General features: G+C 42.6%; 1 protein-coding gene across 1 annotated transcript in view; it reads right to left on the bottom strand.

Moving 5' to 3' along the window:
• Cdk17 (cyclin dependent kinase 17) overlaps window positions 1-17,704 on the bottom strand; it is a 74,278-nt gene extending 56,574 nt beyond the window's left edge. The window contains exon 1 of the mRNA XM_057757720.1: window positions 17,255-17,704. The gene's annotated coding sequence lies outside the window, so the exon portion shown is untranslated. The remainder of the gene's footprint in view (window positions 1-17,254) is intronic.
• Window positions 17,705-18,867: the final 1,163 nt, after the last annotated feature.

The raw sequence follows: 18,867 nt of genomic DNA, 5'->3' as shown, positions 1-18,867 counted from the left end.
AGCAAGCCACGCTGAGTGAACTAACCACCACTATCTAGCTTTGTCTAAGCAGAGCACGCTGCCTGGACGACAGTGAAACCCGCTATCTCCTAGCAATGTGCTTCTCTGAATGTGTCCCCATCATACTGAGGCACGGCTGTGTCAGCCCTGCCCGACTTCTGGTCTACCCGAATCTTCCTCCGCATCTGCACCTTTCACACTGGCACTGCTGAGCAGTCACGCAGCGGCGGTTTCAGTCAGCAAACAGAAACGTGCCTCAACCTTGATCGACAATACTATCACAGTTCTCTATCAAGCCTGATCAACCCCAAAGCTGCTTCAACCATAACCCTACCTCCAATTACAGATGGCCTCTTACCCAAACCATGACTGAGGGCATGTGTGCGCATGCGCATGGACACACGTGCCTCCCTCTCTCTCTCTCTCTCTCTCTCTCTCTCTCTCTCTCTCTCATACACACACACACACACACACACACACACACACACACAGAGTTAACCTTAAAGCCTTCAAGCAGGAATTCCCTCAGCAAACCTAAACCAACACATTCACCTCTCCTTCCCTGTTTAAGTGTTTGGCAGTTCTTTCTTCATGCTACATGTGTGTATATATGTACACACATACACACATGAGGAGTACATGTGAAAGCAATAGAACAACCTTACGTATTATTCCTTCAAGTGCTGCCCACCTTATTTTTGGAGACAGAGTCTCTCACTGGACTGGAACTTACCAAGTAGACTAGCCTGGGTGAGTCCCAGAGATCCACCTGTCTCTGACTCCCAGCACACCATGTCTGGCTTTTTACTTAGAACACAGGCTCTGGGTATCAAGCTCAGGTACTCATGTTTGCAAAGCAGGCAAGCATTACTGAGCTATGCTCCCAGCCTTCCTTCATCATTCTTAACAAGGGTTTTTTTGGAAGACCGGAGAGATGGCTCAGCAGTTAAGAACCCCAGCAGTTCTTCCAGAGACCCAAGTTCAACTCCAGCACCCACAGAGTGGCTCACAACCATCTGTAGCTTTAATTCCAGGGAATGCCTACCTCGGGCATTGCATTACTAGCTAGCCACACATACGCCAGCATAACCATTAAATACTAGAACTCTTAAGAGAAACCCATCTAGGCGCATTGGTTTCAAAAGAATCCATATAATAACTCATGGTTTTTTTTCTCTGATTCTGAACTCTTTTCTGGCTACAAACTTATATTCAACTGCCTACTTGGGTATCTGAAGCACCCACCAGGTTACAGTTGGGCCCTGTTGCTCAGGGGCAAAAACATTCAGTATCAAATCGCCCACTCAAAGAATGTATTGTCGGGGCTGGAGAGATGGTTCTGTGGTTAAGAGTACTGGCTGCTCTTCCAGAGGACCCTGGTTCAATTCCCAGAATCCACATGACAGCTCACAACTGTCTGTAACTTTAAGATCTGACACTCACACAGACATACATGTAGGAAAACACCAACACATATTAAAAACAAAACAAAGAATGTATTGTCTTTACAGAAGGGGCCAAAAATTTGACTTTTTATTTTCAAGGTTGTAGTGGTTCACAATGGCTGCTAAGAATCGAAACTCTACACTAAGTTTACAGTCTCCGTTAACCAGTTAGTCAGCTGTCAGCAGTAAAATGACCTCACTATTCCAGGAAACCCCTGACAGGAAGATAAGAGTTTCAAATAACTTCATTGTTCATTTCAGGAACTTCCCAAAAAAATCATGTAAACCAACAGCAGACTATTCAATTTTTCAATAAACAGCACTAAATGATTGTTCACTTTCCAACTGTTTTAGACTGTCTGACCCAAAAAGGCTTGCCTTGCTGTGTCTGTCAACCCTTCAACTTCACCATGATGCTCATGCTACTTGCCGTCAAGCCTAGCACTGAGACACTAGCTGGGAGAACCCTCCCACCAGTCAGCACTCCCAATCTCACTGTCCCTTCCATTCGGCTGACCCTCAAAGCCATGGCCCCATGTCCTGTCTCCCACTCCACTCCACCCACAGGCACGCACGTAAAAATGGCACTCCTTCACAGGTATAAGTAATAAAGTCAACAGCTTATTTTTGGCAACACTTTCCAGGAGCAAACATTCTATGGCACTACTGGGCAATTTCCCAAACGTCTGTGAAACATTCAGTTCAGCAGTACCAGGTTCCTTACAAGCCCTGTAGGAAAATATGAAGACCTTGTAAAAGATTATGCTAAGTCATCCGCTCACACAACTAGCTTCAATATCTTGATAAATGAGCTCACTGGTCCACTGATCAAAATTTCTAATTATTAAATACATTTCCAATATCAGAATGAATATAATGCATGAGAATTTATAAGAAAGCTCAGAAATACATGAGACACAAGTTTACTCATTTAAGGAAAAATAATCTGAGAAACACAACAGGGAAAAATTGAGTACAGAAGTAATCACCAGTAGGAATAGTCACAGAAGAAAACTACTAGGAAATGAGGCACAATTCAGCAGAGAAAACAACTGCAAACAAGTCCTCACAACTGCAAAAGCATCTGTAAACCATGAGTCACAGCCGAGAGCAGCTAACAACTCTTATCCCTCAAGAGTGGACAGAGCCAGATGTGGTGAGTGATGCCTGTAATCCCACTTGGGATGCCGATGCAGGAGGACTGCCATGAATTTGAGGCCGGCCTGAGCTACTACATGAGGCTTTATCTCAAGAACAAAACAGAGGCTAAAGAGATTTGACTCACTGGTTAGGAGTACAGACTGCTTTTGCTGGGGAACCAAGTTCAATCGGGTGGCTCACAGCCATCTGTAACTACAACTTCAGGACCATCTAATGTCTCTGGCTTCCCTGGGCACCTGCACTCACACACACACACACACACACACAGCCCCCATACACACACACACACAGCCCCCATACACACACACACACACAGCCCCCATACACACACACACACACACACACACACACACACAAATAAAGAGTAAATGCATGAGCATTTAAAATGCTTCAAGGGGCTGGCAAGATGACTCCTCAGTAAAAGAACTTTCCACCAAGCCCGAGTGGAACCCAAACGATGGAGGGAGAAAGCAGCCTCCCAGTTGTCCTGACCTCCAGACATGCCCCTCTTTTCCCCACCACCAAAAATGCACAGATGGAATAATAACAAAAAAATTAAATACTTCAAAGATTACAAAGTACTAAGTGAAGTATTTGGAACTTAAAATACATCTAAATGTGAAAACAGAAACTGTCTCACTGCCAGCTGAAGGCCACCGACAGTTAGCCTGCTGGCAAAGGGGCAGTTGGTTTACTTTAGAGGTGTGGCCCCCGGTAGGTCCACCATGCTCCAGTGGATGGACCACACCCATGCTAAATGAGCAGCACAACCTGGACTCAGTGGGTTATTTAAGTAAGAGAGAGAGAGAGAGAGAGAGAGAGAGAGACAGAGACAGAGACAGATAGACAGACAGACAGACATGAAATTGGGAGGGGAAGAGGGAGGTGGAGGTGAATATGAGTAAACTATGTTCTTTGTACTTTTCAAATCCTCGAATAATAAAAAAGTATACATAGGACAAAAACACAGAATTCACTTAAAATTTGGTTGTGGTGAAAGATTTTCTAATTACATTTACAAATCAATCATAAAAGGAAAAAGATTATCATTTATAAAAAAAAGTACAAGAAAACAAAAAAAAATCTCAATTTTTAAAAAGACCATAAACAATCTTTAAGAAAACAAACAAAAAACTAAAGCTGAGATTGCATATATAAAGGACTACTCTCCTAGAGTACTAAGTCAAAAACAGACAAATGACCCGGAAGAAAACGAAAGATCATAAGGGTTCATGGGAGGGGGAGGGGGCAAAACAGCCCATAAGCCTATGAAATAAATGATTCAATATCACTGATAAGATGAAAACTGTAACAGCCTGAATCCCACCAGTTCTCATCTACCCAACTGCAAAATTCCAGAAATATGGCTACAGACAGATCAGGGCTTTTGAACTGATGGGTACGAGTACAAAACAGCAATAGGGCAACGCCTATCAGAAATAGGCAAGCATTTATTGCTTTAAATAAACTCTTTAGAATGCAGAGTCACATAAAAATTACAAATATAGGACACAGAGTTCTCCGACGCCCCATACCCGTTACATTGGAATGGCACCTTAGTCACAGTTAAGGAACCAATCGGAATATATTATTATCAACTGAAGTTCACCATTTAATTCGATTTCCTTAGTTGAGTTCCAGGGTCTGATCCAGTTCACACTGTTCTGCAATAACTGTAAATGCTCAGGTTACTCTTGGTCTGACTTCCCTGTTCATGGTGACAATGACAATTTGACCAGCACCATTCGAGTACTGTGCAGATTGTTCCTCAATCGGGATCTGACTAGCATTTTCTCACGACTGAACCAGGGTTATAGTTTACAGGGCAGAAAACCACAAAAATGAAGTACATTCTCGCAACAAAATAGCAACACATTTGTAATTACTGATGCTAATCTTGATCACATGACTAAGAGAGTGTTTCTCAGGTCTGTCCTAATGAAGTTATTCTTTCCCCAAATTTTTAGACTGCACTCTTTAGAACAAAACCACTATGTGTGGCTTACACTTAAGAAGTACAGAACTAAGACAGAAGTACTGGTGCATGCCTTTGAACCCTACCCTTGGGAGATAGAGGTAGATCTCTGGTCTACAGAGCGAGTTCCAGAACAGCCAGAGCTACACAGAGAAACCCTGATTCAGAAAAAAAGAAAAAGAAAAAAGAAAAAACAGAAGAAAAAAGAGGTAAGAAATTAGGTTACACATATAGCTTCATTTATGATTTTGGAATTTTGTGTAAGAGATTTATATCAGTATGAACTCACAGATTTTATGTTCTGGTTAATTGTATGCTAATTTATTTTGGTGCCCCCACCATGCACTCTTTAGCAGGTAGTGACAAATTACTCGGGGTGTTCGAGCATTCCTTAATGCCAGCACTGTAACGCTACAGGGTCACTGAAATCTTCACTTCTTTCCCCAGCCCAAGAATTCAGCCATTTCTCCAAGGAGGCCCGGCTCCTTGTCCTGGATAGGTATTGAAAACTAAAAGCGAGTGTTAGCTGAGTGTGTTTGTGCCTACTGAGGTGTCACTGCCTCTCCCATCCTCTTACATCATTTAAATGACAGGGCAAGGAAGTCCGTGGGACTCTCTTTCCCAAACACATTCACTGGTGGAAGTGTGTGTGTGTCTGCATATATGCTATCTAGAGTAAAAACAGCCTTCTCACTAGGAAATGCAACCCTTTAAAGCTACTTCCAGACATCAACACACTCATAATTGCTTATTTAACACTAGAGAAGCGAAACGAGGGAACAACTAAGAATCATGAGGGGCAAAGGACAAAACCACAGTCGAGCTACATAATGCAACACTAAGAGCTATTACCAATAAAACATTTTATCTCAGTATGCAAAAATCTCCAGCATAAATTATTCATTTATTTATAGTGTGTGCCAAAGACATTCCTTATAAACTTTTTAACACAGCAGAGGTACTTCAAGCCAAACTCAAGTTGAGTTTAAAATACTGACATGCACACAGATGGTATCATTAGCTAGATGGGTTAACTATCAAGGAACAGCATCACTCCATCAGCTGCACTAGCAGGGAGGTAAAGGTTAAAGGACTGAAAAATCATTCACAGAGACATAGTATTTGTATTCTTGATTACAAACGAGGCCATTTTAGCTGAATAAAAGGAACCACAATTTCTACATTTTGTAAATCTATTATTTACATCTCTTATTTGTCACCCCCAATGGCAACAGCAATTTCCAACAAAGAGAAACATTATCTTACTGGAAGATAAAAATGGCAGTGTCCACAAATTAAATACTCTTTCCTTAGTGTTCCTGAGAAGCAGTAAAATCGTCTTCCCATCTCTGAGGCGAAGCAAACTAGAGTAAAAACAGCATGCTCAATACGCAATGCAAACCGTCCACGCCACGCCGCTCTTGAACATCAACATATGACAAGCATTATCCATTTGGCCAGCAAGTGGCCCGTTTGCAACTGCTCATAAAACTTTCCCAAGAATTTCACTGTACAAAAATGTTTAACATGTAGCTCACTTCAACAAATGAATAAAACCTAACTTCCTTACTGGGTGTGGCATCTTAAATTGAAACTGTCTCCCACAGGCTCAAGAATTTGAACACTTGGTCTCCTGCTGGGAGGGTATGGGCCTTTAAGAAGTGCAGCCTGGCCGGGCGATGGTGGCGCACGCCTTTAATCCCAGCACTCGGGAGGCAGAGGCAGGCGGATCTCTGTGAGTTCGAGACCAGCCTGGTCTACAGAGCTAGTTCCAGGACAGGCTCCAAAGCCACAGAGAAACCCTGTCTCGGGGGGAAAAAAAAAAAAAAAAGTGCAGCCTGGCTGGAGGTAGAACCTCACTGGAGGTGAGCAAGCTTTTAGGGCTCTCTGCTTTCTGTGGTGGTTGAAGATGTAACCTCCCAACCTCCTGCTCTGGCCTCCTCCACCACTGTGGACTCTCCTTCGGGAACCATAAACCCAGATAAACTCTTCCTTCATATTCTGCTTCTGTTGGTATTATCACAACAAAGTATCAAAACCCTGCAACAAAGTAACAAATGCACTGGGGTTTGAATGTCTCTCTGTGACTTCATCTACCAATAGTCTTCCTTCCTACTTGGTACTTCTTCACTCTAAATGAATGAGTCATGCTTTACTGAGCTCCCCTTTAAGTAGTAATACTTAGAAAAACAGGTAAAAGAAAATATACTCCAATCCTGAAGCAGCTCTTACTGACACAAAGATATATTTAGAGTTCAAACTTTATAATAAAGAGACAGTTTTGAGGGAGAAAAATAGAGATCAATATTCTAGGAAGCAAAGGAGTCAACTGCAGTTTTTCTTCCATAAACCTTTACACCACCCCCAAGCTACATTTTTCCCTACCATTTACAAAAGTGGAATAAAAAACACATATGCAAACGAACATCAAAAGATTAGGTGGAATAAGATGAAGTGTCTTGCCATACCAGACAGATATAAGATATAAGGTGCCAATAATTTTAAAAGGTGAAATAAATGTTTTTTTGTTTTTTTGTTTTTTTTTTTTTTGGTGTTTCGAGACAGGGCTTCTTTGTAGCTTTGGAGCCTGTCTGGAACTAGCTCTTGTAGACCTGGCTGGCCTCGAACTCACAGAGATCGCCTGCCTCTGCCTATCAAGTGCTGGGATTAAAGGCGTGCGCCACCACCGCCCGGCTATAAATGTTTTTAAAAGTAGATGGATCACCCAAAATAACTGCCTCCATTTTAAAAAAATTATATGGTACAGTTTGAAACAAAACAAAATATTAGAATTAGTTTTTAAAAAAGAATTCAAGGACTAAAGAAGGAAAAAAAAAATTCAACATCCCCGGATCAAATGCAATTGTGAGAAACAAATGCGTGTCTGTGGATTCCTGGGTGTGTGAGGGACGCCATGGTATATGTGTGGTCAGAGGACCTCAGGGACCAGTCCTTACCTTTCACCTGTGTGTCACAGGTAAGAAGGAGACAGACCAGCTGCTCTACAAGCTTCCACCGACTCCTGTTTGCACCTCCCATTTCCCCATAGTAACAGTGAACTTAGAGAAGCAAGCGCCAGAACCAAGCTTCACAGTGACAAAAGATGCGACATAAACTGCTAAAGAGAGCAAAGAGTTAAGTTTGTGGTTTCAGAAGTTTAGGTCACAACAGGAAGAGAGTAATGGAGCATCTCACATCAAGGCAGACCGGAAGTTGAGTACACACGAAGCAAAAAGTGGTCAGGGAAAACCTAGCACTCATAACTATGCCCCCAGTGGCTTACTTCTTCTGACTAGGCTCGGCTTTCCACAGTTTCACCACCTCCCAATATTCTAAATCTATCAATGGATTAAACCCATTCATTAGGTCAAAGGTATTGTGATCTAACCATCTCCGGAAGCACTCTGACAGACACAGTTCCATTGTTCTTGGTATTTCTCAATCTAATCAAGATTCACTGCAACAATTAGTGTCACTAATATGGTTTATCACTGGTTATATTAGTTCAATAGGAAATACCAGAAGACTTAATAAACTTTCATTTGAGAATCCCACTTCTGGGTATTAACATGCCCTAAAGAAATGTGTGTCTGTGTGTGTGTGTGGGGGGGGGGGGTGTCTCTTATTCAAGTTTTCCATAGGAAAATCTAAAATAGTAAAAGTAAGCATTGTCAAACACTAGAAAATGGTTAGACCTCTTTTGATAGATCAATGTAAACACTACAAACTCATAGCCTTTAAAATTATTTGCTACCTTAAAAAATGTTGCATCACAAAAAAATATCTTAAAAATACAAAACCATCTGTGAAAAGAAGACAACTGGGAATATATGAAGACAATAAGTAACGCAGGAAGTGATTTAGATTACCCAGATTCTATATTATTGTACATTTTAGAAATAATTTTTAAAACCATAGTAATTAAGACCATGCATAAAGAAACAGAAAGACACCGATAGGAAACAAACTTAAAAGAGCGAAGGCCTGCCCACTTCAAGAATTCAGGGCAAAATAAACGGAACGGTTTCATACATAAACAAGGATCCTAAACTCTTGCTCCCCCCAAACTGGAAGGTTTTGAGAAAATATGACTGAGCGGGGCACTTTAAAATCATTTTGTCTTTACTCTAAATTTAATTTGTATACTAGTAGATTTTCCCCTTAGCACAATGCTAAAACTCAAGACTCACCAAGAACTACCCTAGAACACTAGAAATCCAAGCCGCTGTTTGGATTCAGTTGTTCAGGAACTGAGCTGGAGACAGAGATAGACAGACAGGTGAAGATGGCAGGCAGACAGACAGGCATGTGTACACACACACAGGACTTTTTGTTTCTAATCAACAAGAATATTTTTGAAGTTCAGGTGAAGCCCCCTGGCCTAGAACAAAAGATAATAAACAAGAATACAATAGGCAGCATGCACTTAGGCAGACTTCAGGACTAAGAATAAAAGGTAAGGCCAGTATTGTTAAAATTGGCTCCAGGAGCAATGATTCTACTTTTACAAAAAACCTTCAGAGTCACATGCACAGATCATAAACACTGTCTCAAATGTGTAGATGCCAAACAAGAGGAAACCCACAAGGCTAAGGAAGGGGAAATTATTGCAGGAAAATGAGCCTGGCCCTGAAGAAACGGTTATGAAACTGAGTGCATAACTCCCTCTTCATTCTGAAAGCCTGCGAGATAAGAAGCAACACTGAGTATCCTCGGTGATGTAGTCTTACATCCCTCACCCCCAAATAAATGAAGACTGCAGCGCACACACTCACTTCCAGAGCGACTTCCGCACTGGGCAAGCGCAGTGAGGCATTTTAGAAAACCCAGTTTTAAAATCCATACTATTTTGATCCTTTTGTCTATGAATCACTAATCAACCTGAACAAACAGATCAGATGTCTACTACATTATGAAATACAATGCTCACTCCATTATTGCTGAAATAATAAACGCAGCAAAAAGTAACACAGAAAAATTAATGAATTAAGACTATATACAACTATAAATTGAAATATTTGAAAAGCTCCAAATCTCATAAACTATGAAAGTTCACTTTTAAATGTTACATTTTAAACATGATATTACTAAGCCATACCTACTGATATGTAAAATAAGTGTCTTAATTATAATAGAACTATACCAGCACAGGTATAATATAAGTCTCAGTTTTAATAGTCTTTCATTTTAAAAGTGAAAGCTCTTTAATTTAATTATATTGGGAAACAAATTCTTGACCAATTATAAACACTGACGACTGGGTTGCAGGAACAACACTAAACACCCTGCACAACCCTTTGACTACAATTCAGTGGCCCGTGAGTGCATTCAGGTCCAGCAGCTGAAGAGCCAGATTTCATAAGAAATGAAAGGTTTTAGTTAAGCAGAATTACTCTGAATTGGTCACTGTTTTAGATCTTTAGAAGTAAGTAAATATACATATTTAATGTATAAATGTGCGAGTTTTGTATTTTTCATTTGTCTAAAAGAAACCGGTTTTGAGGGCCACCAGCCTTTTCCTTTGCTCTAACAAGTCAGAACGGCTCACATGTAATTAAAAAGTCTCAACAATGCCAAATTACTACCCCTCTAAGCTGGCCTATAACTGACTTCTAGATTGCTCTCACACAAACACCGCCAACCTGGTAGTCCCCGAGAGTCAAAACCTGAAATTATTTTTCATTGTTTCTAGGCCAACAGCTCTGAGTGCACTCTACTAAGTGGTGTGGTGTTCCCCGGTCCCACCAGGCCTCTGAACTGAACAATATAGAAGTGGGGTGTGCAGATGAGGTTACGGAAGGGAAAGACAAAAGAGAGAGACTCACACGGTCCCCGCAGCGGAACGTGTTCAGCACTACGGAAGACACGAACGTTACCAAGAACACACAGCCCCATCAGAGCAGAAAAAGGAAGACATCGGAGGAAATGACATCCAGGCCTCCAAACTGAGACGTTTTCTTCAAATAATCATCACAGCATTAAAATATCAATGCCCAAGTTCCCTCATCTTTGAACCCCAGCTCTAATACACAATTTTCATTTTCCTCTGATGCTTTAAAAAAAAATGCCCATAAAAATCATACATTAATTTAAAAAGGAGAACTGTCTCGGTTTTGTAAGTAGGTAATTTCTCACACTTAAATAGCTCTTACCAACCTTTGTTTTTAATCACTGAACATCAACATATGCTAAAAACAAATATAAGCCACCAATAAAAAATACTACACCATTAAATATATGCTTTGAAAAAACAAATTTTTTAAAAAAATTAGTAAATAACTAGATACAGTGAAAAAATAGCTTTGGATATTTTCTTCATTGTTTACAAACACACACGTAAAACTGAGAATTCTTAAAAGTACAGTAACAAGAACATAAAATGGAGAAAGAACGCTCTAGGAAAGATAGTGCTGGAGAGAGAGTTGTCAGGGAAATGCTTATGTAAGCAAGGACCTGAGTTCAGGTTTCTAGAACCCATGGAAAAGCTGTGCACAGTGCCACCTGCCTACTTCCCAGAGCTAGAAGGTACAGCAGCGTCCTTGGCGCTCAGCACACTGCCTAGCCAGTCTTACTGAAAAGATTAGCTCTCAGGGCTCAATGATGAAGAAAAAGGTAGCAAACAATAGCACACACAACATACCAACCTCTGGCCTTGGTACATGTGTATGAGTCACGTATACGTATACATATATACAAATACATATACCACGCACCAAAAAAATCAACTTCGTCTTTTTCATTTAAGTTTTTAGAGACAGAATCTCTCTGTGAAGCTCAGAATGGCTTTGAAATTACTTCCAATTCTCCTGCCTCACCCACCCCAGCACGGGGATTACAGGTATGTGCCAAGATGAACAGCTAAATGGTTCTTATTATTAACCTTCCTTTTCACTTTAATGAACCACATATGTTAACCGTACTAATCCATAGTTTCTCTATCCTGAGGATCAATTTTCAATATGAAATTCAGTGGCTATCTGAATAAAAATATGCAAAATTTATACCATGCTTACAGTAAGCTATATCAAGATCAAAAACCAATAGGTGGTGTGTGTGTGCACGCATGCATGCACACATGTGCACACGTACGTGTTGAAGTTTTTACCAATACTAGTCAAAGGATCCCTTTGATGGCATCATGGATTGGCTCCCAAATATTCCCAGAAGATCAAGTATTAAAAGCTCAGGGCCCAGTGAAACAGTGTTCAGACAGTGAGTGGGCCCTTCGGACGAAGACTGGATCATAAAGGCACTGATCTCACGAATAGATTGATCTATTTATGAACTAATAACCTAGTGAGCTGTTGGGAGGCAGTGGAAACTTCAGGAGGAAGGTCAAAGTAAGGAAGTAGGTTCTGGATGGCACAGCCTCAAAGGATCTAATCTATCTGGACTCTTCCTCCTCTCTGTTTTTTGGCTCCCCCGATGCCAGGAGATTGCCTGCTTTGCTCCACCACACGCATGCGCCTCGCCATGATGTCCTAGCTGACCACAGGCCTAGAGGCCATGGAGTCAGCCATGGACTGAAGCCTCTGAACCATGAGTCAAAAGAGCTGTCTCCTATTATAAGGTGGTTTTCCTACATAGTCTATCACAGGAATGTAAAACTGGCCAACACAGAAGGCATGCGCTCAGGTCACTTCAATTATACAAATTCAATTAATTTTAATCCATGTAAAATGAAAGTAAATGAACAGACATTCTGAAAAGGAAGTGAATGTATATAAAGCATAATTCAGGGGGAGGGTCTTCTGTGTGCTTCTTAGCATTCACATTCCTTCTGTGTGTCAAAATACCGATAGACTCATGATTGAAAAGACATCTCCACACTAGCCAGGGCAGTTCACACTAACATGGGCTACAAAGCAAAACCGTCTCTAACATCCAAAACAGAGGACAAGGTCGGGGAGGATCGCGGAGCAAATCTACAGACACAGAAGTGCTTTTCTCCGACTTAGAACTGCAGCTGTTGGTGAGCTGCCCAGCATCCCCTTCTCTTAGACACAATGAGCATTCTTGACCACTTAAACGTGAATCTTGAGTCGCTGTAGGGGTAATTACTTCACCTACGGCCTTTGCTTCCTTATTAAGGAAGAAAATAAAAAGGGGGGCTTACCTAACATAACAGGTTTCCTGAGAGGATTTAACGAAACAATAGTGTTTAAAAAAGCTCAGACACAACTAATGACAATCTCTTTCTCATGATTTACATTATATACTGAATGTTTGAGTGGCTTCAAATTCATGTTTTGAATTTGACTCACCCACCAGTATAACAGTTTTTGGAGGTGGGTTTGGGGGAATCAGAGGGTAGGCCCTTATAATAGTAGTTATGCCTTTGAAGAAGAAAAACCTCTCTCTCCCAAGTTCTTTTCCTCTATCCTCTCCCCTCCCCATCCTTCCTTTCCACGCAGGCACCAAACAAAGCACCAGAAAACCACACAGTTAAAAAACAGGCACCCACAAACAAAGAGGGGAGGCCTTCTTCTGAAAACTTAACCAAATGGGCATTCTGGCGGCTTCAAACTCCTGGAATCAGAAGAGTGAGAAAATACTGTTTTTAGAAGCATCCAACATGTGATACTTTGTTATGGAAGATGAAGCAGTCTGAGATAAGGTGTATCAAAAAATAAAAATATTTTTAGAAGGCAAGATCATTTTCACTAAATCTAAATTAGTTCCCCCAAATCTATCTCCCAGGATCTCAATTTGGGGGCCATGCAATCATTCAGCACACAATATGAACTATGAGGGAAAAAAGCAATTAAACATTAACCGTGTCCTCTGCGAGGCAAGCTATCCTGACGCGCTGGAGCTCTGTAATTCTACCTCCTCAAAACAAGTGTTTACATGGTATGTTACTGCAGACCATAAAACATTAGATTTACTGGCAGATGTTTATTGATTTTCCAAGGTGGCCAGCGGGGAGAGCAAAACATGGCAGAAAGAGAAAGAAAGCCACAAGACATTTCTTCAGGCCCTTGACTATGCCTTTTTCCAGGTCAGTGTTTTGCAGATATCAAAAGTAAACAAATACACATATGGCATTAAACACCAATTGATTATACTGTGAGCAAAATTATAACAAATCCACTAACAGCAAGAACCCTTGAAGGCGGTTCTAATCAATCCTCTCTTCAGGAGTTCAAAGAAACTGGCCATGGGACAGGTCACATTCGCTAGCAAGCTGCAGAATGGGTCTTCTAATATTCACCAGCGCCATGTAAAGCACATTTTAAATAGCACTGTATCAATGTTGAAAATGAAAAAATAGCATAATCATTTTATAACATGTACTTCAATAGGTATTAAAAAGTTTGAGCAAAACTACCCACTTCAAATTCAAAAGAATCCCAAATCATTCTTCTTTGCATACACAAAAGGAGAGATCATTCCTAAAATACCACAGAGCCTATTTCTATAAGTAGGATTTAACAAATAAAGGCCTTTTCCCCACCAGCACAGAAACACATTTCTTCAGTAATTATCCACCCCAGAAGGAGAAGGCCCATGTAGAAGACTGACAGAACTATACAAACACTAAAGAACAATAAAGATTCAGAATGTAACATCTTTTAAATATCCAAGACTATGAGACAATAACAAAGGAAGCAGGCAAAAAGTACTGTGTTCAGATAGCTTTTTAATATTAGGGGACATCATCACCTCCTCTTTTTGAATAGCTTCCTCTGCAGCCACAATCGCTTTTGTCCTGGGCATTGCTGTACAGCCCGCAACTCTGTTTCATCCATGAAGGAAAAGGAAACTGTATTGCTGGAAGTGTAGGAAAACAAGTCGTATACACTTCCCTTCATAATTGTAGACCCAAGACAGTATCTGAAAACTATATGTATCCAAACATACATTAAATCCCTATAGTCAACACAGCTAAGCTATGATAAAAGACAAAAAGATTTTCTGCTTTCTAGTTTATGCAGAACCAATGACTTATAAGCCATTAGAAGCTATATAACATATATTATATAGCATCATCATATAGCATCAAATCTAACATTTAATTAATTCTTCTAATTTCATCTTTCCTTACTATCTACATAGCTATCTTTTTGTTTTGATAACAAACTTGTATAGGACAGGTTAAATACTATGTTATATAGTTAACACCAAGTTACTTTCTTAGGCCTGAGTACAAGTATGGGAATAAACTACACATTTTTCAAAAACCCATTTTAGTAATAGGGAAATTATGATATTAAAAAGACTTTAATTCTGCATTTTTCCTAAATGTAAAAGTAATGTGAAAATTTGGGCAAAAAATAAACAACCCACAATCCAGAAACATTTATTAGGTTTCTGATAAATATCCTCATAGGAACACTAATTTTTATTATCTAAGTAGGCACTAAGTGTACAGAAAAAAATGTACATGATTTTTAATAAGTATATTAAACATCAATTAATAATGTGGCCTATTAATTTCACAAAGGTTTCTAAAACATTTTGGTTGGGGGAGTGAGGAGGAGGATAGGAAGTTGAAAAATGCAGACTAATCCCCAGCTGAAATACCTAAAATTTTAATGCCAATATTTTAAAGTGAGCGAACTGCAAGATATGAGTGTTATTACTGGACAAATCATAGCACCTACACTAAACAGATTTATTTTTATTTTCTTCTCGTTCATATTTTCAGTAACGTTTTCATTTTCTTTGCAAAAGTAGTTAAAACTCCTGTTTGCACAGGAATTTTAAAATATACATCATTATTACTATTACTGCTATTATTATTACTATTATTATTTGCATGATGTGTGTGGGGTTCGGGCATGTGGAAGTCAGAGGACAACTTTGTGGAGTTTGTGCTCTCTTTCCATCTTTGCCTGTGTTCCCGGGATCGAAATTAAAACCCCGAGACAAGTACCCTTCTCTACCGAGCCAACTCGCAGCATTTCTTTGAAGGGCAGCATTCACACAGTTAATACTTCTGGCCTATGAGATGGTTTGCCAGATACAAGAACAACACTCTTCACATTCCTATATCCACTCTCAAAACATTAAAAAAGAAAAAATTGGAGTCCTCAGTCATACTGTCTTCCTTTGTTGGAAACCACTGCTTATGCAGATGTAGAATGACAAAAACCAAAATGACTTCATTAACAAAGCGACACTTCACTTAATATATAAGCCAACTCCTTAGGATCATAAAGGAACTAAATAAGTTGGGCGGTGGTGCACTCCTTTAATCCCAGCCCGTGGGTGGCAGAGGCAGGTGGATCTCTAAGTTCAAGGCCAGCCTGGGCTACAGAGCAAGTTTCAGGACAGGCTCCAAAAAACTACAGAGAAACCCTGTCTCAAAAATAAATAAATAAATAAAAAATAAAATAAAAGAACAAAACAAAACCAGCTATATGACCACCTGCAATTTTTTCTCATATTTCTAGATTCAAAGGTTTAAGTCAATTCATCTGATCAGAGGTCTCATTCATTTTATTCTGCTCTGCGGTTCACAAAGCGAATCTCAGTCACTTAGATTTTACTTAGATAATCTTGCACAAATGTCGTTTAAATAAATCAAACAAAGGCTCAAAAAAGAAAAAACAGTAAAGTTGGGAGGCAAGAACTGTCTGCCTTTAAGTCAAGCGTTTCCCGTAAAGTGACAGGTTTGCTACCAGGAATACACTTTGCTGGCCAAAGGAACAGTCAAGACACCAAACAAAATCTGCCACTTGTGCCTTGGAAATCAGTTTGGCTTGGGAGGCGCTAAAACGGGACCACTGACGCGTCTTCGAAGGCCACAAAAATTAACATAAGGGAGAGGCGCCACGGATTTCAGCTAAACGCTCTTGCCATTTTTGAAGAAGAAAAGCTAATTGTTAATGGCCATGTGACACAGTAGATCCCAGAAAGGAAAGGGTGGGGGAAAAGAGGAGAGTTCAAGGCAGTTCAGGGTCAGAACGAGTCCGGCATCCTGTCATTAGCAAACGTTCCCCTAGCTGAAGGCAAAACACCGCTTACCCCAGAAGGAGTGGGTGAAAAGTAGGAGAGAAGAACGAGTGGGAAAGAAATCACAGGGGAAGGCGATGTGGCAGTGCGGGGGTGACGTGAGGGAGGACAATCCGGGGCCACCCAGCTGAGAAACACTCAAACACTGCGAAAAGCGATTGCAGCCGAGACAACGGTGGAACCCTCCCCCCCTCCCCACCATCTCCCGGGTTCTCTGGGTTTCCCACAGTCCCTCCGCCTCCGGTTGGAGCGACACTCAGGGGTGTGACCCGCCAGCCAGAGGGGCTGCCCGGAGCTTTGTGTCGACCCGCTCCCCACGCGAGGGCTCCTCCCCCGCCGAGCAACCCACCGGCGCGCAGCCTCCGCGTCTCCAAGGAGCCCGCAGCGCCCGCGTCCTCGCCCACTCCCGCCTCCCCGCCCGCGCCCCGCGCCTCCACCCGGGCCCGGGGGACCTTTGTGTCTATGGGGACTTTCCGCCTCTTCCCCTCCGCCGCCCCGCGGGGCCACCGGCCTCCCAAGGAGCCCCCAATCCGCAGCCACCTCGGGCGGCGACGGCAGCCCTTTGCCCCCCCAACCACCCCCACCTCCGCCTCCCCCAGCTCGGCACCCCCGCAGCCCACGCCGCGCGCGGACACGCGACCGACACCGTCCCCGCCCGAGCGGCCGGCTTGACAGGCGTCGCGATCCCCTACCGACCCCGCCGCCAACTCACCAGCAAGTGCGGGGAGACACGGACTCCTCCGGGCGGGCGAGCGGATGCAGGTCCGGTGGTGGCGGTGGCCGCGCAGAGGCGCCTCAGCCTCAGGCCTCCCGCCCCCCCCCACCTCGCGCCTTCCGCTCCGCGAGGGCCGCCGGCCGCCTCACGCGTGCCCGAGCCCCCTGCTCAACATGGCTCCCGGGCCGTGGAGTCGCACGGACGGCCCAGTAGTCCCCGGTCGTGGAGCTCGGGGCGGAACGGGGCGACGCGGGGTGCAAGGGAGAGCGCAGCCGCCGCTCTCGTTCGTCTGCGTGCGCGTCGCTTTCTCTCGCTCGGCGGCGGCTGCGGCTTGACGCCTCCGCCTGTTCCCCGGAGCGAGCGAGAGAAGGGGAAAAAAAAGACTTTTATTGAAACGATCCAACCAGCGGTGGCGGCGAAGAGCGACCGACTGCGGGTGCTTCCCCACCCCCGCCTGCACAGCTCGCCTGGGGCAGCGCGACCCCTGCCGGCGGCGGCGGCGGGGAGGGGCGGAGCCTAGCTGGAGGCGGGGCCAGGACGGGGCGGAGTCTGGGAGGGGCGGGGTTGTCCCAGGAAACTCGCGCCGCAAGTCTGGCTTCCAACACAACGGGAGGGCAGGAGACCCTCTTGGTGGACCGATCTATACCCTGTGCCGGTCCGCAGCGACTGGCAAGGAGGCGAACGGCGTACATCAGCCCCTCACAACAGCAAAACTCTGGCTTGAAGTGTTTCCAGCCGCTACTGGACACGTGATACCTACCGCATGGCACGGACTTTCTCGAGAGAGTTGATATCCTGTGACCCACACAGAAGCATCTCGGTCGATCGCTGCTACTTTTTTCTTCTGTTCTGTGGCTGGCTGTGTGGTGCTACTGGAGTAATTATCCTCGCACGAAGCTTTGATTTAAGCCACAGTGGTTTTGGTTTTTGTTTTTAATGTTATGACACTGTTGGCACTTGCTGGGTGGTCAGAAGCCCTAGAATCTCTCTGGGATGACAGATTATCAACGGTTACAATAAAACCGAGCGTTGTGAGAGGGCCAATACTATGCTATACGACCCAGAAAGGGCTACTGTTGCAGTGAGTTAGGTTTTGTTTCTTGAAGGAGAAGGGCCGAGGAAGTTGGCCCAGTTTCTGTAAATGCTTTTACAGTTCAGGAACAGTTGAGTAAGCGTGTAGACAACCAAAGTGGTACTGGCCCACTTCTACCCACAAGTAGGGATAGAAACATAAAGTAAAAACTAACTTAAATCCCCAGAGGAAGATGGTGAGAGAATTGAAAGAAGATAATGGGGCCCGGATGTGAACATCCTAAACAAAAAGTTCACCCATACAAAAGGCCTTGAAGGATGAGGGTTGGTTTTTTGTTTTGTTTTTCCGTTTGAACACCAGGAAGTGCACAATACATTTTAAATGAAATTTCAAATCTCGTTATTTCCTAAAGGCTTCTGAATAGTGTCATGTTGTTTTTTGTTGTTGTTGTTTTGAGCTTTTTGTTTTTGTTTTTTGGTTTGCTAGGCAAACACCTTTCCCTTGAAAATGCTTCCTGCCACCTTTCTATTACTTTATTGAGCAATGTTGAATGTGTTTTCTACAACTTCCAAAGTAA

This window comes from Chionomys nivalis, chromosome 25 (assembly GCF_950005125.1).
Source record: "Chionomys nivalis chromosome 25, mChiNiv1.1, whole genome shotgun sequence".
NCBI classification, from domain to species: Eukaryota; Metazoa; Chordata; class Mammalia; order Rodentia; family Cricetidae; genus Chionomys; species Chionomys nivalis.
This window is presented reverse-complemented; position numbering and strand designations above follow the sequence as displayed.